We start from the raw sequence: 20,637 nt of genomic DNA, 5'->3' as shown, positions 1-20,637 counted from the left end.
CACGGCTCCTTTCCACATTCCCTGCGGATCTTTCTCTGTGTGCATTCCCACAGCTTGGCCCAGGTTTTTTCTTCCACTAATCACATCCCAGAGAGGGAGGCGCGAGACCTTCTTGTTTTTTGTTGATGTTAGTTTGACTAGTCTTCCAGCCTAATCCTATGCCTTGTGTTCAATGGTGCTTGATGGGATTGACATTCTAGTGCCATTCCCTCTGATCCGGCTGCCTGTGTGTGAATTAAGCGATGCGTGATATAAGATGGTGTGTGTGTGTGTGTGTGTGTGTGTGTGTGGGTACGTATATGTATATACACTCGAATGCAACCAGAGCTGGAAAGAGAAGAGATGTGACTTCAGCCTCAACCACAGAATCCGAATGTTTGGGCGGGACAGGGGTGGGAGAAGCTCCTTCTCTTTCAACAGGGACTCATGCATCAAATTTCAATTTTCTGGATGATTTTATTAGTGTCCCCCCCCCCCAAATAAAACACACCTAAGTCTTTGGGATTAAGTACCACATTCTGGTCTCTCAGATGGTAGTATTAGTTATCGTTGCCACATCTGACATCAACCCTGACACCTCAATTTCACTGACTCAACCGTCTCCCCAACCATGGCAGGAGGGGGGCTTGCTGCTACCTTTGGGAGCCCAGGGGAAAGCCAAGCAACAAAAGTGAGGCTTCAAGATAGCAGGGGACAAATGTGGGTGAATGCATCAAATCCCAGGGAAGCAGCACCATGCTGGCCTAGGATACAGTACGTTGCAGCAACCATAGGATCCACTCATAAACTGAAGCAACAACAGTAATTGTGTTGTTTAGCTAATTTAGGTTTAGGAAGAGGACACAAAACACATTCCCAACTATGTGGCCAAATTCTACCACCTATTCAGACACTATTCAATATGATGTCTGTGCACTCATACATGGGTTTGTGTGAATGACTAGACCTGTGAACATTTAAAAAGTGAACTTTGGTACAAGCCCATAGTATATAGAAGAAATGTACTGCAGTACTTATGTTCAACATAATGTGTGAGTAAGTGTATCTGTGAACAGATCTGTACCTGTGTGCACACTGTACACTCACTGTGTGAGTGCTGAGAATCATGTGTGAATAGAACAGACTAAGTGAGGTGGAACAGTTGCCACTTCATCGGGCAGTTCACAAGATTGACATTAGGATAGGAGAAGCTAGACGCCCTAATTTGGGAGTTGGGTATGCATCTGATTTTTGACCATGTGTTAGATAAAAACAAGGCCAGAGGTGGACAGCTTGATCATCAATCAAGCTCCAGCTGGGTAAGATGAACATGTCTTTGGCACAGTTGGAAAATGACTTGACTACCAAGCCAAAGGAAATGGCAATTGTAAACCCCTCCTGTATTCTACCAAAGACAACCGCAGGGCTCTGTGGTCGCCAGAAGTCAACACCAACTCAACGGCACACTTTACCCTTACCCAGTTTCCACCCCAGCTTCTGAACGATTTAGGTTGGGAAATCATTCTGTCCTAATGCCAATCATGTGAACTGTCCTCATGTCTCTTTACCTGTCTTCAGTATAACATCTAATTATTTAAAATGAATAGTGTGATGTAATGTGATCACACAAACTGATATTTCTGCTCCTCTGAAGGCACACAACATGATCCTCTGAAGGCACACAACAAGCCCCTGATGGCGCAGTGGTAAAACTGCCACCCTGTAACCAGAAGGTTACAAGTTCGATTCTGACCAGGGGCTCAAGGTTGACTCAGCCTTCCATCCTTCCGAGGTCGGTAAAATGAGTACCCAGAATGTTGGGGGCAATATGCTAAAATCATTGTGAACTGCTTAGAGAGCTCCGGCTACAAAGCGGTATATAAATGTAAGTGCTATTGCTATTGCTATTGCTATTGCTATTGCTATTGCTATGATGATGTCACCTCATATACTGTTTAGATCAGGAGAAAGATTAAGTATAGAGTCACAGAATAGTGTGTCTCTTAACATTTAGTCTGACCCTCAGGGCTCTTATTTAAGTATCCCTAAAGTCAATTAAGGGCTGTACCCCCTTTGAAGCAATCATATTTCATTTCTACTTAAAGAAATTCCTGTTAAATACTGTTTTGTTTGTATATATGTAGTTGTTTGATATGGTTGTTGGACTAATCAATAATGTTCTATTCTATTCTATTGGCTGATATTGTATGCAAAAGAAAAAAGATTGTGGAACTTCTCCAGCCCTCTTCTGGAAAGCACAACCTAAAGCAGCTAGTATTAATTCTTTCTTATGTTAAAAAGCTCTTGTTAGTTTAAGGGAACAAAAGCGTTGATTGTTAGTGTAAATACACGTGAAAATACAGAGTCAGTGGCTGTTTCTGAATAACTTGCATCTGTGCAGGCTTCCAAATAGGGATTTAATTGCATCCACTTGCTGCAATTATAATATCAAAGCAATGGCATTTTTTTGTTTAAGAAAACAGACGGTTTATGCACAATGACTGTTTTGCTGTGGGATTTGAAAACAGGCTAGAAGCAATTATAATGAGCAACTCTTCAAAGCGGTTTAAAGAAGAGTAACACAGCAGTCTGTGGTTTTAAAGAACAAACTTGAAACAAAGTCATAGCCATCTTATCTACATTTGCTCCTGTGAAATGCCAAAGTTAAATGTATGCCTTGAAATGCGGCAAAGTTAAAGAGCGTTAAGCATCTAGATCCAAGTATTTCAGACCATAAAAATAAATTGCCAACATTTAGTCAATTCCAGATATTAAAGAGCAGGGATGGAATCTGCATAAGGAGGAAATAAAGCCAGATCCAGTAATTTAATTGTTTTGTGTGTTTTTTTAAACTTTAGGTGAATTGAAGAAATTAAAAAATTAACAAAATTGAATTGCATTGTGGGGCCAGTGCATTGTGGAGGACAAAATTGTTAAACATAGAAGAACAGGCCTTGTTGAAGGAGAACTGGCATGGCTTCTGCAAGGGAAAGTCCTGCTTTACGAACCTTTTGGAGTTCTTGAGTGTCAACAGACATGTCGATAAAGGCGATTCAGTTGACATAGTATTCTTGGACTTCCAAAAAGCTTTTAACAAAGTTCCCTACCAAAGGTTCTTGAGTAAACTTGGCAGTCATAGGATAAGGGGACAGGTTCATGTGTGGATTACAGTAGTAGCTGGTTGAAGGCCAGGAAAAAGAGGGTAGGAATATATAGACAGTGTTCACAATGGAAGGAAGTAGGAAGTGTGGTCACCCAGGGATCTGTACTGGGATCATTGCTCTTTAACTTATTCATAAATTATCTAAAAATTGGGGTAAGCAACAAAGTTCCCAAATTTGGAGATGACACAAAACTATTTAGGGTAGTGAAATCCACAACAGATTGTGAGGATCTCCAAAAGGATCTCTCCAAACTAGGAGAGTGGGTGACAAAATGGCAAATGCAGTTAGAACGTAACATAAGAACAGCCCTGCTGGATCAGGCCCAAGGCCCATCTAGTCCAGCATCCTGTTTCACACAGTGGCCCACCAGATGCCGCTGGAAGCCTACAGGCAGGAGTTGAGGGCATGCCCTCTCTCCTGCTGTTACTCCCCTGCAACTGGTACTCAGAGGCATCCTGCTTTTGAGGCTGGAGGTGGCCTATAGCCCGCCAACTAGTAGCCATTGATAGACCTCTCCACCATGAAGTTATCCAAGTCCCTCTTAAAGCCATCCAGGTTGTTGTCTGTCACCACATCTTGTAGCAGACTTCCGTTTGCTGGTCCTAAATTTCCTGGCAATCAATTTCCTGGGATGACCCCTGGTTCTAGTGTTATATGAAAGGAAGAAGAATTTCTCTCTATCCACTTTCTCCACTCCATGCATGATTTTATATACCTCTATCATGTCTCCCTGCAGTCATCTTTTTTCTAAACTAAATAGCCACAACTCAAGGTAAGCAATTGTAAAGTGATGCATATTGGTGCAAAAAACCCCAACACCCCAATTTTTCACATATACACTGATGTGGTCTGAGTTGTCAGTGACTGACCAGGAGAGAGATCTTGGGGTCATGGTGGACAGCTCATTGAAAGTGTCGACTCAGTGGGCATAAGCTGTGAAAAAGGCCAATTCCATGCTAGGGCTCATTAGGAAGGGGATTGAAAATAAATATGCTAATATTATCATGCCCTTATACAAATCAATAGTGTCGCCACATTTGGAGTGCCTCGTGCAAACAGTTCTGGTAACTGTATCTTAAGAATGACACTACAGAACTAGAAAAGGTGCAGAAGAGGGCAACCCAGATGATCAGGGGCCTGGACCACCTTCTTTATGAGGCAAGGCTACAGCATCTGGGACTTTTTGGTATGGAAAAGAGGTGACTACAGGGAAACATGATAGAGGTGTACAAAATTCTGCATGGAGTAGAGAGAGTGGACAAAAAGAAATTTTTATGCCTCTCTCACAACACTAGAACCACGGGTCATTGCATGAAACTGAAGGGCAGGAAATTTAGGAACAACAAATGGAAGTACTTTTCACACAGCACATAATCAATCTACGGAATTCTCTCCCAGGGGATGTGGTGATGGCCACTAGCTTGTATGGCTTTAAAAGGGGCTTAGACAAATTCATGGAGGACAGATCTATCAGTGACTACCAGTCTGGTAGCTATAGGCCACCTCCATCCTCACAGGCAGTTACAGGGCGCAACATCAGGAGAGAGGACATGGCCTCACCTCTTGCCCGTGTGCTTCCCAGAGTCACATGGTGGCCTACTGTGCAAAATAGAATTATCATTATTACTATTCATTCATTCATTCGATTTCTATATAGACCTGTCCACAATGTAGTCACCTCTTTTTCATACCCAAAAGTCCCAGATGCTTCAGCCTTGCCTCATAAGGAAGGTGGTCCAGGCCCCGATCATCTTGGTTGCCCTCTTGGTTGCCCTCTTCTGCACCTTTTCTAGTTCTGTACTGTCATTCTTAAGATACAGTCACTCAAACTAAAATCCTTTAGAAATGATGGCTAATTAAAAAAAACACCCCACAATAAAACTCCCACCAAGGAGTTTTCAGTTAGGGAATTAAGGGGTTAGAAAACAGAGATTAAAAGGCAGCCAGAAAGCACATATAAAGACAATAAAATCTAAGAGCATTAGAACTCCATGAGAATCAGAATTTTATTATTGGCATTTTGGCAGTTTTGATTATGCTAGCTGCCTAGGATATTTCATATAGGATTTTGGGATTAGAATGCTTTGAATGAATGAATTAATTAATTAATAGTTATGATGATCTAACTTGTCTGTCAATGTCTATTCTTCTAAAGCTGTCTTGTTCTTGCATGAAGTATAGTCATGGAGTGTCTACCCCAAATTGACAATGCTCTTTGTTTATCATGGGCTACACTTTCTGGTTGTCAGGTGCACTTTGTTAACTCTGACATCTCCAGCGGCACGAGCCACACACCTTTTGATCTTCAGCAGCCTCATAATGCAGCATTGGCCAAACTGTGGGAAGACAAAGATCTTTAAATTCTGGAGATGAAGGTGTCAGCAGTTGAGTGCCTCCCTTCCCTGACTAGTGCCGCCAAGGCAAAAGATAAAGAATTGTTTGTTGTTTTCCAAAAAGCCTATATGAACACATGTAATCTTGTTTATTATACCCTTTTAAAGAAAAGAAGAGTTATGAAACTGACAAGGCTTACCCCACTTCATCAGTTTCACTGGGAGTGGGAAGGAGGTGGGGAAATAAAGGAAATTATTGTTGGGCGGGATGGCAGATAGCAGAAAAGCAGGGCTACAGCCTGATCACTCCTCAGCACCATTTACACTATAGTCAGTTCACACCTGACAGGACTGTGCTGCAGTTTCTTTGGAAGCTAAATTAACCACTGCAAACCAGCACTTGAAAAACACTTCGATGAAAATCAGGAAAACACTAAAACACAACTGTTTGGAAACAACTTTGTCTGGTTCGTCAGGAATAATGAGTGAATGGTGTCCATGGTGGAGAAAAAGGATAGTATAGAAGCACATTGTGAAAGAATGCAGGGCATGGAACGGTTGAATTCATTATGCTTCAGGTCCACTCCAATTCCATGATTCTCAGTTATAGCCATAACTGGGGACACCTGCCACAAGGTCAATCAGGTCATTCCACGAATATGACCTGATTGTTCATATTTGGCAGGTAAGTTAACTTTTTCTAACTTATCTTATAATATTAGCTTATAAAGTTATTTATAACTTTACTTATCTTTTTATAACCCACCTTTCCTGCTAAATGACTGCCCAAGGCAGCATACAACAAAGATATAAGCATAATCACAAAAAGGGGTGGGGGGAAGAGGGGAGAAACAGGGTGGTGGAGGGAATTAAAAGCAATGGGGGAAAATTGAAGCCAATGAGGGAGGGAAACACAAACTCAGCACCAAGTATAAAATTAAGCACTAGAGACAAGAAAATGTGTCAAAGACAGAAGCAAAATGGGAATGGGGGATTCAGAAATTTGCAAAACAATTTCCTACAGCAAGGAAGCAAGGAAGCCTGAAGAAGGTGATGCCCATTGTCTCCAGTATATACACATGGCCGAGTATGGGAAACAAATAGGACAACTTGAAATCCTTACTACAATAGGAAGGTAAATATGTTTTGATAGGTACTGAAACTTGGTGCGGTGAGACTCATTATGGAATATTGTACCTGAAGGAATCAATCCAACAGAAAGGGAAGGGGAGTTGCATCATATGTAAGGAATGCGTACAACTGCACACAAATCCATTAATCTGAGCGTGGAAGCCCAGTTGAAAGAGTTTGGATAAAAATAAAAAGAGAGAGAAAGAGAGACCTGGGTATCATCATTATCAGGATGACTCATTAGCCCAAACCTCCAGATGGCTTCATTCAGAGGTTTCATGTAGTTATAAAAAACTATGAGACACAGAAAGAAGTCCAGTGGACTCTTCTATGCCAAAGGCCAGCGGGGAGATCCATAGTCCCACAGCTTCACCTTTCTGGTTATGAAAAGGTGATGTTCTACCTTTCAGAAATGAGTAGTCACCTAGAAATAGTGCCACCCATATATTTCCCCATCAGGTGCCAGAAGAATACCATGGCTGATATTCTAAAATCAGCTAAGGGCTTCACTCCCCTTGTCCAGTGTCATCCATTTAGACAGTCCAAACGGTTTCGGTCCCAAAATCTCACTGAAAGCTAGACTGAAATAGGGCCAAAGAATCAGCATCCAGACAGGCCTGGAGCTGGTATACACAACTCAGTACAGAAATGTTCTTTTTAGAAGTCATGTCTTCAGCCATCAGATTTGCTAAAATGGAACATCTAGTACACAGCCTTATCTTACTTAATTCATTACATTTATATCACACCTTTCCTTCAAGGTAAAGGTAAAGTGTGCCATCAAGTTGGTGTCGACTCCTGGTTGTCCTTGGGAGAATACAGAGGGGTTTACCATTGCTATCTCCCACGCAGTATGAGATAATGCCTTTCAGCATCTTCCTATATCACTGCTGCCTGATATAGGTGTTTTCCATATTCTTGGAAACATACCAGCAGGGATTTGAACCAGCAACCTCTGGCTTGGTAGTCAAGCCATTTCCCCACTGCGCCAAGGAGCTCCAAGTTAATATATTGTTCTCCTCCTATCCATTTTAATCTCACAACATCCCTGTGAGATAGGTTAGAATGAGAGAATGGTGACTGGCACAAGGTGGCACAAATTCCTCTTGATTAACGATTTTAACCCAGATATTCCCAGCCCTAATCCAACTCTCCAACCACTAGATCATACTGCTTGCTTAGGCAGTAAATGTATGCACACTTATTTGGGAGTAAGTTTTCTTGAACTCAGTAGGATTTCAGGTCAATCTCCTACGGGTGTTTCTGAAACAATTGTCCTGTTCTGGTTCCCCATGGGGCCCATGGAATCAGGCTTTCTTCTGAATTCCTTTCTTTTGCCTTTAAGATGCAAGCAGGAAAAATAATTTGGGAAGCAGTCCTTAGATTGAATAGAAGCAAACTCAGGGAGATAAAATGTTAAACTTGTCCCAATCTACATACTAATTTGTCTCCTCCAGACTTGTCACCCATATTTATAGCTGCACTTAATTGTACCCTGTCTTGTCTCTGAACTTACCAGAAAAAGCTTGCACACCTGTCTTTTTCTGATTACTAATATCTCAATCAAAGAAAGAGAAATTATAGTAATTGGGCACTTAAATATACTGCTCATAATTAACTGAAGCTCCTTATTTAATATGTAATCATGTTCCACTTATTCTAAATAAATATTTTTATATTAAGGTTCTAAACTGTTGTTTGGCAGCAAAATTTCATTTTTGCATAAATCCATCTTGGGGGGCAAAATCTTTAAACTTATGGGCTTGGATAGAAACAAAGTAATGGTCATGGAGATAGCATATCATCAGCAAGACAGAGACTGAATGACATGTTGAATGACAAAGTATCATGCAAAGGCTTGGAAGCTATTCCCACTGATCGTGAGACTCACCGTGCTCACAGCCAAGCCCGGTTTACTCAAAGCGGGTAACCCGCTTAAGTGCCCCTGCCTTAAGCCCAGGTTAGTGGAGCGAGTGCTCCGCTAACCTGGGCTTTCCAATTGTGAGTTGCTGCAGTGCGGCTCCATGGCATGGCAACTCATGAGTACGGCATGGCAACTCCAGCATGCCCTGCACGCTCGCCCAGGGCATGCTGGTGCTTCCGGGGGCTACGCAGTCCCCGAGCCTCCCAGCCCCCTCTGGCTCCGTAATGGAGCCGGCAGTTTGTTTGTTTGTTTGTTTATTAGATGTCTATCCTGCCCAAACATACGTCTCTGGGCGGCTTATGTTGTGTGGGCGGCCGCTTGGGCCACCCGGAGCAGTGGCCCACCCACTTGCTAAGCCCACTCTCCCCACTAACCCTCCCCAGGTGGCTCCCACTGATTGTGGGGACCGCCTCTTGGTGTGGTGGTCTGGTGATTACTAGTCATGGGCGGGAATAGTTCAGAAAGGGGTTCAGTTATGTGGACTTTCTCAGTGAATTTTTGGGAAAGGTTCAAGTATTATTATTATTATTATTATTATTTTTATTATTATTTTTACATTTATATCCTGCTCTTCCTCCAAGGAGCCCAGAGCGGTGTACTACATACTTGAGTTTCTCTTTCACAACAACCCTGTGAAGTAGGTTAGGCTGAGAGAGACGTGACTGGCCCAGAGTCACCCAGCTAGTTTTCATGGCTGAATGGGGATTGGAACTCGGGTCTCCCCGGTCCTAGTCCAGCACTCTAACCACTACACCACGCTGGCTCTCTCTGCTGAACATCAATGTACTGCTGAACATCAATGAAAGGTAGACTGCACTGGCCAGTTACTTCCAACAAACCAATATTTGGGAAGAGTGGGGAAAAACCTGCAGGGAGGGCTTGCTGGAGCCAAAAGAAGTCTCACAGGCTTAGGGTATGTCAGCTTAGGGGTAGGACAAGAATTTCACTTGGTGCCTAGGGATCTAGGGCTCTTTCGAGGGGTGATTGAAGGAGAGGTGATCAGCTCTGGCTACTAGGGTGTGATGGCTCTGGTGACAATTCTGGTCACCACATCTAAAAAAGGATATTGCAGAACTGGAAAAGGTGCAGAAGAGGGCAACCAAGATGATCAGGGGCCTAAAGCACCTTTCTTATGAGGCAAGGCTACAACACCTGGGGCTATTTAGTTTAGAAAAAAGACAACCGCGGGGAGACATGATAGAGGTCTATAAAATCATGCATGGTGTGGAGAAAGGGGATAGAGAGAAATTCTTCTCCCTCTCACATAACACTAGAACCAGGGGTCATCCCATGAAATTGATTGCCAGGAAATCTAGGACCAACAAAAGGAAGTACTTTTTCACACAACACAAAATCAACTTGTGGAATTCTCTGCCACAAGATGTGGTGACAGACAGCAACCTGGATGGCTTTAAGAGGGGTATGGATAACTTCATGGAGGAGAGGTCTATCATCAGCTACTAGATGGAGGGCTATAGGCCACCTCCAACCTCAAAGGCAGGATGCCTCTGAGTACCAGTTGCAGGGGAGTAACAGCAGGAGAGAGGGCACGCCCTCAACTCCTACCTGTGGCTTCCAGCGGAATCTGGTGGGTCACTGTGTGAAACAGGATGCTGGACTAGATGGGCCTTGGGCCTGATCCAGCAGGGATGTTCTTATGTTTTTGTGATCTAGAGGGCTTTCATCAGGACCAGATGTCTCGGTTGCGATGTTGTGTTGCTGCTGCTGTTGCTCCTCCTCCTCTACCTCCACTGCCATCTCCAAGAAGGTCTGCTCCAGGTGGTTCCTGACAGGAGCAAATCCCGTGATGAATTAGGTGGTTGTATTTAGAGGGATTTGGTCTAATGGGGCTTGACTTATAATTTCCAAGTCAGGATAGTTAGCCTTCCAAATCTTCCTGTTCCAACATGTATAGCTCTGAAGCAACTACTTGGTTCCTCTCAGCACAGATGTCATTACACCTTTAAGTTTCACACATTCTGCAAAATATCATGGAATTCAGTATCCAAAGCTACAACATGCTATTGCCCTTAAGACAAGTATAATATCCAATACCATATTGTGTCAGTCAACAGGAGCAAATTCTAAAAAAGTTTATTTATAACTTTAAAATCTATGCAACAACCAGTGTTCCCTCTAACAGTGTTTCCCAGATGTTGTTTACTACAACTCCCAGAATCCCCTGCTGCAATGGCTTTTGCTTGGGGATTATTGGAGTTGTAGTCAACAACATCTGGGAATCCCTGTTAGAGGGAACACTGACAACAACTGCTGTTTAGTTTTGTCATTCTGCCTAGGATTTGGTCCAGGCAATGGACCTTCCTTTTCAGTTACTGCTTCCTGTGTTAGGGACATAGGAAGCTGCCATATACTGAGTCAGACCACTGGTCCATCTAGCTCAGTATTGTCTATACCAGGGATTCTCAACGTTGGGTCCCCAGATGTTATTGGACTTCAATTCCCATAAGCCCCAAACAAAGGTCACTGGGGCTGGGGGTTATGGGAGCAGAAGTCCAATAACATCTGGGGACCCAACGTTGAGAATCCCTGGTCTATACAAACTGGCAGCGGATTCTCCAAGGTTGCAAGCAGGATCTCAGAGCTCTATATTGGAGATGCCAGGGAGGGAACTTGGAACCTAGATGCTCTTCCTAGAGAGGCTCCATCCCCTAAGGGGACTATCTCACAGTGCTCACACTTCTAGTCTCCCATTCATATTCAACCAGGGCATACCCTGCTTAGCTAAGGGGGCAAGTCATGCTTGCTACCACAAGACCAGCTCTCCTCTTCTAAGATTACGGCTGCAGTCACATGTAATGTGGAACCGTGGGTCCAGTGGACCAATAGTTGTGTGCCCCCTCCCCTCCCATCTGAATTCAGATGCACAGGAGAGCAGTCTCTCTGCAGTCTGTGAGACTGCAGAGAGGCAGGGGAACTTTCTGTTTTGGGCTTCCTTCTTTATTGAAGGACAGCCCGCACTGCCAATCACAGTGGAGCTGAGGGAGGAGCTTCCTCTCTCAACTCCGCTTCAAGAACCAGCAGCCTAAGGTTTTAAATTCAGATGTACTTCTGGCTGCGTGGAAACTCGGGTTGCAGTGAGGAAACTCAGTACAACCTGAGGGTTCAGATTGGAGTCCTGAACAGGGTTCCCTCTAACAGAGATTCCCAGATGTTGTTGACTACAACTCCCATTATCCCCAAGCAAAAGCCATTGCAGCTGGGGATTCTGGGAGTTGTAGTCAACAACATCTGGGAATCCCTGTTAGAGGGAACACTGGTCCTGAATCTGAACCCTCAGTTTCATCGCTATGGATAAACCCAGGTTATCTGCATTTGGATGTAATGTCTGCAGAACTGCAGGCCCATTCAACTACAGTTCTGTGTTACATACAAATGCGGCCTACATCTCCCAGCAAGCAATGCTCCAAGTAAGCTAAGCTGATTACAAACAATAGTCTTTCCAATAAATACACCCACAATGCATTTTGAGTGCTTCAGTTCAATAATTTAATTGTAAAACAAACAAAAATGCTTTTAAAATCTAGGATTTAGTTTCACAGAGTAAGGACTGCTTCATTTGTTACAAAATTCCTACATGGGAAGCACTTGCTGGTTGGTAAGATCACATAGCCCAAATTTACATTGTCACACATGACAACTGTGCATATGGTTGGTTGGTTTTTTGCTGCATATTCTCTTGAAGGAAAGCTATGTTGAGTCACATCTAGTAAACCTCCTTCTCCCACAAAAATAAACCTTTGAAATCTTCCTTTGTAACCATCTGCGTATGATTTGAATGCTATTTCCTATCCAGAGTGGTCCAGAGTGGGCATTTTGTAATGTACAAAGGAAGAATCCAGGGCCAAGTTAGGATCTGAAAGCAAGACCTTGAAGTTCAAGTCTAATAGTCTGTCTACTACATTATGCTGACTTTCAATCTTCTCGTTTATGCTCAGTGCCAAACAGTGCATTGAAAGAGCTTACAACTTGAGCCAACAGAACATTAGCTATCTATCCTACACTATGGGACAATTTTCTTCAAATAATTCAATGGAAATATCATTTATGTCTCAAGAAAGGTCAGAAAATGGCTCAAAGTAGGGTGTGTTTTTTTAAAGCAGGCCGAGGAATACAGCAAGAACAACTTCACAAGCAGAACAAAGTTCCATTTGAGGATTATTATTTGTATGCCTAGCATCGAAAACGACACTGCCAAATTCTACTCACGCGAAAAAGCCATTTTAATCCGTTTTAACGTCTGTATCCACTTTGATCAGTCTGAACCAGACGAAACATTTTCAATATATTTTGGGTGTGCTTGCCTTTTGTTTAAAACAAGCCACCAGACATTATGTTTTTAAAAAACCCCAATTAAAGCACCCCCCATAATTTATTTATCTTATTATTATTTAACACATAGTTGGGGAGTCCATCCTAACAATAGGACTCCCAAGGGACAGTAACATGAAATGGCCTTTCCATCCTATCTACAATATTTGCAGCACACGGTAGCAAGTATTTGCATCTAGAATTCATTTCTTGCCCTTTAAAATGACACCTTCTTTCTCCTTGTCAATTTAACACATCTCCCCAGACATTCAGAACTGGTAGCCCACATTTCCCTGCTATTGTAATAGCTGTTCTCTCTTCTAGCTCCCACACCCATGCATTCTGTAACCTTTGCCCTTTCTTTCGATCGGAGCCAAAATGCTACCTTTAGAAAACTAATGTACCAGAGAGAATGGAAGTATGTGGCCATGTATCCCAATATGCCATTATTCCGTTCACTCTGTTTCTGACTAAACCTTATTGATTTGGAATAGGTTTCATCAGCTTTGAAGTAGTTCAGAATTTTACTACTCCGCTTTATTTGCCAAATGGAACCCAGACTGGAGGCTTGGTTTCCACGTAGCAGCATAACCTTTTAAAAAGTTGAGTCTAGAATGACATTTTTGATGGAAAAAAATATTGCCAAAAAAGCAGTTTACATCACCGAGAGCTTCCTGAGAGTTCCTCGCAGCTCCCTGGGAATGGCGTTTCTGTCAACTTTCTGCCTGACACAAGAGCTTCACCTTCTTTTTGATCCTACAAGTGAAACCATGTGGAAATGATTGAGAGTGACGTCACATATTCAGCATTATGATTTAAATTCAGGAGAAGGGAGGGAGGGGAGCTTTGCCTGTGGTGGTGGACAACCCTCACCATTAAACACAACTGTGGATGCTCAGTCACAACAATGACAAGGCAAAAAAAAAAAGGCATTTACAGAGCCATTGAATGCATTCCATTCATGTTTAATTTATGTAGATATAAATATCAAAAATGAAATTTATCCCTTTTGTGGAAATAAAAAGGAAAAGCAACTTAGTCTTTTTGGTGAAGCAGTGTGTTCCAGTGCAGAGCTTCATATGAATCACACCTTACCAAGTTGAGACTCAAAATCAGTTTTCAATTATAGCATATGTGAAGGAAGATTAATTAAGTGACTTTATTTAAGACATCATTGCCCTTTCAATAACATATTTTCAAAGCACAACCTATGTTTAAAACAGCAGTAAAAACAGCTAAACAAAAGTGTTGGTCCAAAGGTTTTCTAGGAGGATTTCCAACCAAGTTTTGGGAGACATGGGTGTATGTGTGAAACTGGCCTACTTCTTTCACCATTCATTGCTTCCTCTTTTGTCGTTTGCCACCACTGGAGCATCCCTTCCTCACAACAGCACTTCTCTGATAGCTTCTGGCTCGTGGTTGAAAATTTTGTCCCACAATCCTCCCTCCAAGTGATGTGACAACATGACATAAAGTGTGAGTGCATAGAGCCTAGTATTTGTAAACCATCAGACTATGAAAGACTGTACAAAGCCTTTATTGCTACACTAGTGTTTTTAAGCCCGTTATAATAACGGGCTCTAGGGGGTGTGTGCTAGTTTGCTCCTCTTCCCTTCTCCTTCCAGTTGCTACTTCCTTCCTCCCAGTTGCTAGGACGGAGTCCCGTCGCCCGAGACCCTCAACAACAGCCGCAGGAGCAGCAGCCAGATAGGCGGCTGCAAGTTGGTTTTGGGATGGAGGGGCTTTTCTTCGGCCGGGCTGCGCACCCGGCGGCAGCCGCTTCTCGTCGGCCATCCCACCCGCCCGGTGGCGGGGCCTCTCCTCAGCCAGCCGCACGCCCGACGGCGGCCGCTTCTCCTCGGCCGGCCGCGCGCCCGACGGCGGCCGCTTCTCCTCGGCCGGCCGCGCGCCCGATGGCGGCTGCTTCTCCTCGGCCCGCTCGCGCGCCCGGCGGCAGCCGCTTCTCCTCGGCCGGCCAGCCCGCCCGGCGGTGGCCACTTCTCCTCGGCCCGCCCGCCCGCCCGCCCGCCCACCTGGCAGCAGCCGCTTCTCCTCGGCTGGCTCGCTTCTCCTCGGCCGGCTTCTCCTCGGCCTTGCCAACATGGCCGCCCGTGTCTGGGCGGCCGTATCTTTTTTGGCGGTTCTGAGCATGCGTTCCGCGCATGCTCAGAACCGCCGAAAAAGACACGGGCAGCACGGCCGCACACTCAGGGTCTTTATTATAGAGGATGGCACAGAACTTATGATGGATGCCTTAACCTACTATTTCCATGCATCTTGGAACATAAGTGCCTTAACTCTCACTTTAAACCACAGTTTTAAAACAAATCATTACCATTAGATATATTCAGAAGATACTAGGGCCATTTCCCCTCCCCCCTCGAAAGCAGCCTTACTTGCTCCCCTTCTGTCCTGGACCAAAATTCTCCTGGAATTCAGTGGTAAAGATGTGCATGGAACCGCGGCAGGGCAGTTCGAAGGTGGCGGGTCTCCCTTTAATAGTGAGGAGAGGGCGCACTTACCCCTCCCAGTTGCCAGCAACTTCCGGTCATATCCAGAAGATGAGGGCAAAGGGGCGGCTGAGAGGTACATTGCTGCCCCGATGGGCTTTTTAAAAAACTGTCACCGGAGGGGGGAAGTGGCGGGAGGGGCAAGTGCACCCTCCCCCGATCTTAAAGGAAGACCCCCACTGCCTTCAAACCGACAGAATCGCTGGTTCTTCGAACCGGTTCCATGCACATCCCTATGCAGTGGTTTTCATGTTAAAATCCCTTATTCTGTTGATGTATATTATTGTGCAAGCTGCCATTTTGTGACTGGCAAAGTTTTTGGGGTGGCAGAGTTCCTCCCTGCTGCCCCTGCCCCCATTGTTGTCTGGAAAAAGGGGAAGTTGCCGCCACGCATGATGTCACATACGCAACGTGTGACGTGTGTAGCATGCGTGGTGGCAACAGGCACACAGGTGCCGCAACGTGTGGCGGCAACTTCCCCTTTTTCCGGACAACTCTGTCTGTCGTCGCCACAGCATGCGCGCCGCACACGTCACACGTTGTGTGTGACGTCACACACACAATGTGCGACATGTGTGGCACACACGCATGGCGGTGACTAGGAGTGTGCACCGAACCGCAGAGCTGCGGTTCGGCACTGGGGTGGGGGGTTCCACTAAGGGCGGGGGGGGCTTTACTTACCCCTCCCGCCCTTCCAGCTTTGGCGCCGTAATTATCCCAAAAAATCCGGGCGGCAGGATCCCTCGCCGCCCGCTTCTATCCATTACGATGGCTCCGCCGCTCCTCCGTGTGTAAACAATCGTGCGGCAGGGTATTTCCCTGCCGCCCCCTTGAAGCCCCCTGCTGCTGCTGCTGCTGCTGAAGCCCCCTTAAATCTCGCCCGGACCGGCCGCGCTCTCTATAAGCGGTCGGGCGACAGCGAGATGTCCTCCCACCTGCCCCCTTCCCTGCCGTCTGCGAAAGTGTTTCAGGAAGGAAGCCTCCTGCACGCGCGTGCGCAGAAGGCTTCCTGAAACACTTTCGCAGGCGGCAGGGAAGGGGGCGGGCGGGAGGACATCTCGCTGTCGCCCGACCGCTTATAGAGAGCGCGGCCGGTCCGGGCGAGATTTAAGGGGGCGAAAGGGGGCTTCAGCAGCAGCAGCAGGGGGCTTCAAGGGGGCGGCAGGGAAGTACCCTGCCGCCCGATTGTTTACACACGGAGGAGCGGCGGAGCCATCGTAATGGATAGAAGCGGGCGGCGAGGGATCCTGCCGCCCAGATTTTTTGGGATAATTACGGCGCCAAAGCTGGAAAGGGCGGGAGGGGTAAGTAAAGCCCCCCCCCGCCCTTATTGGAACCCCCCACCCGAACCCTCCCGAACCAAAACCACCCCATGCCTGGACCGGTTTGGAGGCCAGTAGAATGGTCTCCGAACCGGTCCGTGCACACTCCTAGCGGTGACGGGTGCGCGTGCGCCACAACGAGCACATGCATGGCGGCAACTTCCCCTTTTTCTGGACGATGGGGGCATGGGCGGCAGGGAGGAACTCTGCCACCCCAAAAACTTTGCACCAAAGTGGAGCACCGGAGGAGGAAAAGCGGCGGGAGGGGTAAGGACTACTCCCCCGCCCTTAAAGCCAGTTACCCCCCAGTGCCGGACCGCACCTCCGTGGTTCTGTGCACATCCCTACTTGCATTGCCTTTATTTATTGCATTGCCTTAATTAATTAATTGTTATCAAATTATAAGTGAACTTTGTATTTACACAGCAGTGACCTAACACATGAAAAAGACTATCTCCAGATTTTACTGGAATCTGTTTCCCCACTTCAGTCATTCTCCTACAAAGTTCTTTTCATCATGTCTTAAAGTTTTTATAGAAAAAAACAGTCACTAGTAGGGTTGCCAGGTCCAGATGGAGAAAAAAGTCAATATCCATCACAAAAAAGTGGAAACAGAGGACACTTTTCACCAAAAAATGTCTCCAAAAACTGCATAAAATTTGCATTTTTTGTATTCTATGCATATTTTGATAAAAATTGCATAATTGAGAATAAATACAGCTCACCACAATGAAGCTGTTGTTGACCAGGTGAACTGTATGTCCACTCAGTCTGCTGTCTAGGTGCAAGAGTTCTTAACCGTAAATTCATCTCCTGGTTAGGTTTATCACACACTCACACGGTTCTCTGTCTACTCTTCCTGCATGGGTTACCCAGCCTGCTCTCCCCAGCCAGACCAGCAACTTCGCCTCTTGACTTGAGGCAGGGCAGTCAGCTAGCTACCGAGCCAGACTCTGAATGCTGCCACAGCGGCGGTGAGTACATGGTTTCTCACTTGCTTGCTGTTCTCTAGAACTACAAACATTGATATACAGCTTTTCAACAGAAAGTTTAACAATGGCTTTCAAAGGAAAAAACAACAACAATAAGATGCTCCCCTGTCCGCAAAGGGCTCATAATCTAAAAAAGAAACACAAGGTAACACCGGCGTCAGCCACTAAAGGAATGCTGCACTGGAGATGGATAGGGCCAGTTGCTCTCCCCATGATAAACAGAAGATATTCACCACTTTAAAAGGTGCCTTTTTACTCAGTTAGCAGGGGTAGCTGCTAATTGAGTAAAGTTAGTTAACTAACTGCTAACTGGGTAAAGTTAATTAGCTAACTGCTAACTTCTCACTACCATATGAAGGAAGCAAGCTGCACCTGACAGGCTCACCTATCTGTGCTCCTGCATCACGTGGCTCTGCAACTGCTACTGAAACAGAACCTCCCCTCTGGCTTCCCCCTTGGATGGATGGTGAGTAGGAAGGGGAAGGAGACAGAGGAAGAGAAGCTGCTCATGAGAACAAAGCGTTCTGAAGGGGGGAAATGTTCCAGCTGCTCCCCAGAACTTCAGACACTACCAAAAATGCAAAAAAGGTTGGTTGGTTCCCAAAAGAGTCTCTATTCCTCCTAATGGGGAAAAAAAAAGTGGGTGAGTACCCCAAATAAGTTATATGGCCTCTATATAGCTCCCTAATTTGCAACCCTAGTCAATAGCAAAGCACACACACATGCATACCCAAACCATCAGCATTTTCTTTGATGATGGTTTTGGAAGTGGAGCCAGGCACAAGTTCATCTTCAACCAGTTGGAAACTAAACTTGCCTGGAATGCTAGGTTCCCTTCTTGCTAGGTGAAATCGGTGATGGTAACAGAGAAAAAGGAATGGGAAAGGATATTGGTTGGATCTGCTCAATTAATATTATAATAAAATTTTTAACTGTTGAATATGTAGCTTAATTGAATAACCATCTCTAGAAACTTGGGAACCTTTCATTTTAACAGGAATGTGATGCCTCTTCAAAGTGATCCAGTTACTCAGCTACGTAAATAAAACCTTCTGCTGGTGCCTATGTCTATTCTGCTTTCAGCACAGATGTTACAATTTACTCCAGTTCCAATTTACAATTTACTCCAGATGCATCCATATAAATTCAGAATCAACAAACTAAATTAAAGGACCTAGTCAAAGCATATCAAAATTAGGTGAAGAAATTTTATTGTCTTAATTATTCAATGTTTAGTAGTGATGAAAGGTTTAAGGAACAAGATATTAAAGACTTGTTCTCAAGTCTTTCTTATACAATAAAATGCTTAATAACCACTAATCATCCTCATAGTTTTTTAAAATTAAAACATTCATTGCAATCATGTACTTTCATTGGAACCGTTCTATGAATTAGGTCATTATTATTCCTATTTTACAGATGGAGCAACTGCGGTGAAGGCATCACACATTCATGCACACCACTTATTTCTGTACACTTGGTAACTGACGTGAATGTGTGAAAAGCTAAGTATTGATAAGTATTGTGTCTACGCTGATATGACATTTTTTCGGTGGCATTGCTTCTGTGATGGCCCATTCACACATGCAAATTGTCACATTAATCAAATGATGACCAGGTAGGTATATGTGAACCAGCCCTGCAAGATAGTGAACTTAGCCAAGTCCACTTATTGATTTTAGGGTTTAGATGGTATTGGAACCATATCCAGCATAGGTAAAGGTAAAGTGTGCCATCAAGTCAATTTCAACTCCTGGCATCCACAGAGCCCTGTGGTTTTCTTTGGTAGAATACAGGAGGGGTTTACCATTGCCTCCTCCTGTGCAGTATGAGATGATGCCTTTCAGCATCTTCCTATATTTCTGCTGCCCGGTATAGTACCAGCGGGGATTCAAACCGGCAACCTTCTGCTTGTTAGTCAAGCATTTCCCCACTGTGCCATATTCAAGTCTAATATTCTAGCTACTGGGCTACACTGATTTTCAGCCAAACTTTAAATATATTCTGTGGGCTCAATCCTGGGAATTGAAAGCTGTGTCCTGTTCATGGAAGAGAGCTTTTATGCCACCTCTTCCCCCACTGGAATTCCCCAGCACACACCCCTAAAAGCTGATTATGAAAGTCATGGAAACCTTGGGAATAGTGCAGGACATGAGAGGCGCTAGCAGGAATCATTGCCTTTCTGTTTATGCAAGGCATCTCTTGTGTGCAGGAATTTAAACATCTAAGATGGATTGCTAAATGAGGGACTCAAGAAGGTTACTTTTTCTAAGTCTGAACTATAACAATTTTCTTTAGGAAATATCCAGAGGACAAGATTTCCCAAACTTATTTTTATCCCTCTTCATCTCAAAATCTTAATTTATAGTGTCCCAGGCTGTACAAAAGTCTTTTCTTCCATTTTCAGTTCAGGGAGCCAAACAGACCAGCTGTATTTCCAGCTGATCAGCACCTTCTTCAGCTTGGAAGTGCTCTAGAACTAGCCACTGCGGTTTTTATACACACATAAAACCTTTAACAAAGACCATCCCTTTGTTTTAATGATTATGTGTCTCAGTTTTATGTATGTGTTAATTGAATTGATTTTACTCTTCAATAGTACTGCATAAAATTTAACTGGGTGGCAGAAATTCCAGTTATATTTAATGGCATGAAGAAGCAATATAATAATTGGTAATCCAATATTATATGAACTAAAGTTTTGTTTTTTTTAAAGGTCGTAAAAACAATGGTACAGACCCATTAGCTTTACAAGAGCTGGGCTAATATGCACCAGTTAGGTGATTGCTTTCAGCCATAAAATCTGGTAACATATTATTCTATATCTCAAATTTAATTCCCTCAGAATGTTGACTGATGAGAGTAGCAATGCATGGATGTTTCTGGGATAATACAAACAACTGGGTTTATTACATAATAGTTGTCAAAAATCATATTACAGTTCAGCCACATG

General features: G+C 44.3%; 1 protein-coding gene across 3 annotated transcripts in view; it reads right to left on the bottom strand.

Annotated features, from left to right (window-relative positions):
* The window catches only part of SULF1 (sulfatase 1), a 198,483-nt gene extending 180,372 nt beyond the window's left edge, over nucleotides 1-18,111 (bottom strand). The window contains exons 1-2 of one of the 3 annotated variants that reach the window (XM_053250517.1): nucleotides 18,070-18,111; nucleotides 13,525-13,616 (exon numbers count right to left, since the gene is read on the bottom strand). The gene's annotated coding sequence lies outside the window, so the exon portion shown is untranslated. Of the gene's footprint in view, nucleotides 1-13,519; nucleotides 13,617-18,069 lie in introns of all 3 variants that reach the window. The other 2 variants (XM_053250522.1, XM_053250520.1) reach the window with 2 other exon arrangements.
* Between the last annotated feature and the right edge of the window lie 2,526 nt (nucleotides 18,112-20,637).

Source organism: Hemicordylus capensis, chromosome 4, assembly GCF_027244095.1.
Source record: "Hemicordylus capensis ecotype Gifberg chromosome 4, rHemCap1.1.pri, whole genome shotgun sequence".
In the NCBI taxonomy this organism is placed as follows: domain Eukaryota; kingdom Metazoa; phylum Chordata; class Lepidosauria; order Squamata; family Cordylidae; genus Hemicordylus; species Hemicordylus capensis.
Note: the sequence above shows the minus strand (reverse complement) of the source record. Positions and strands in the feature narration are given on the sequence as shown.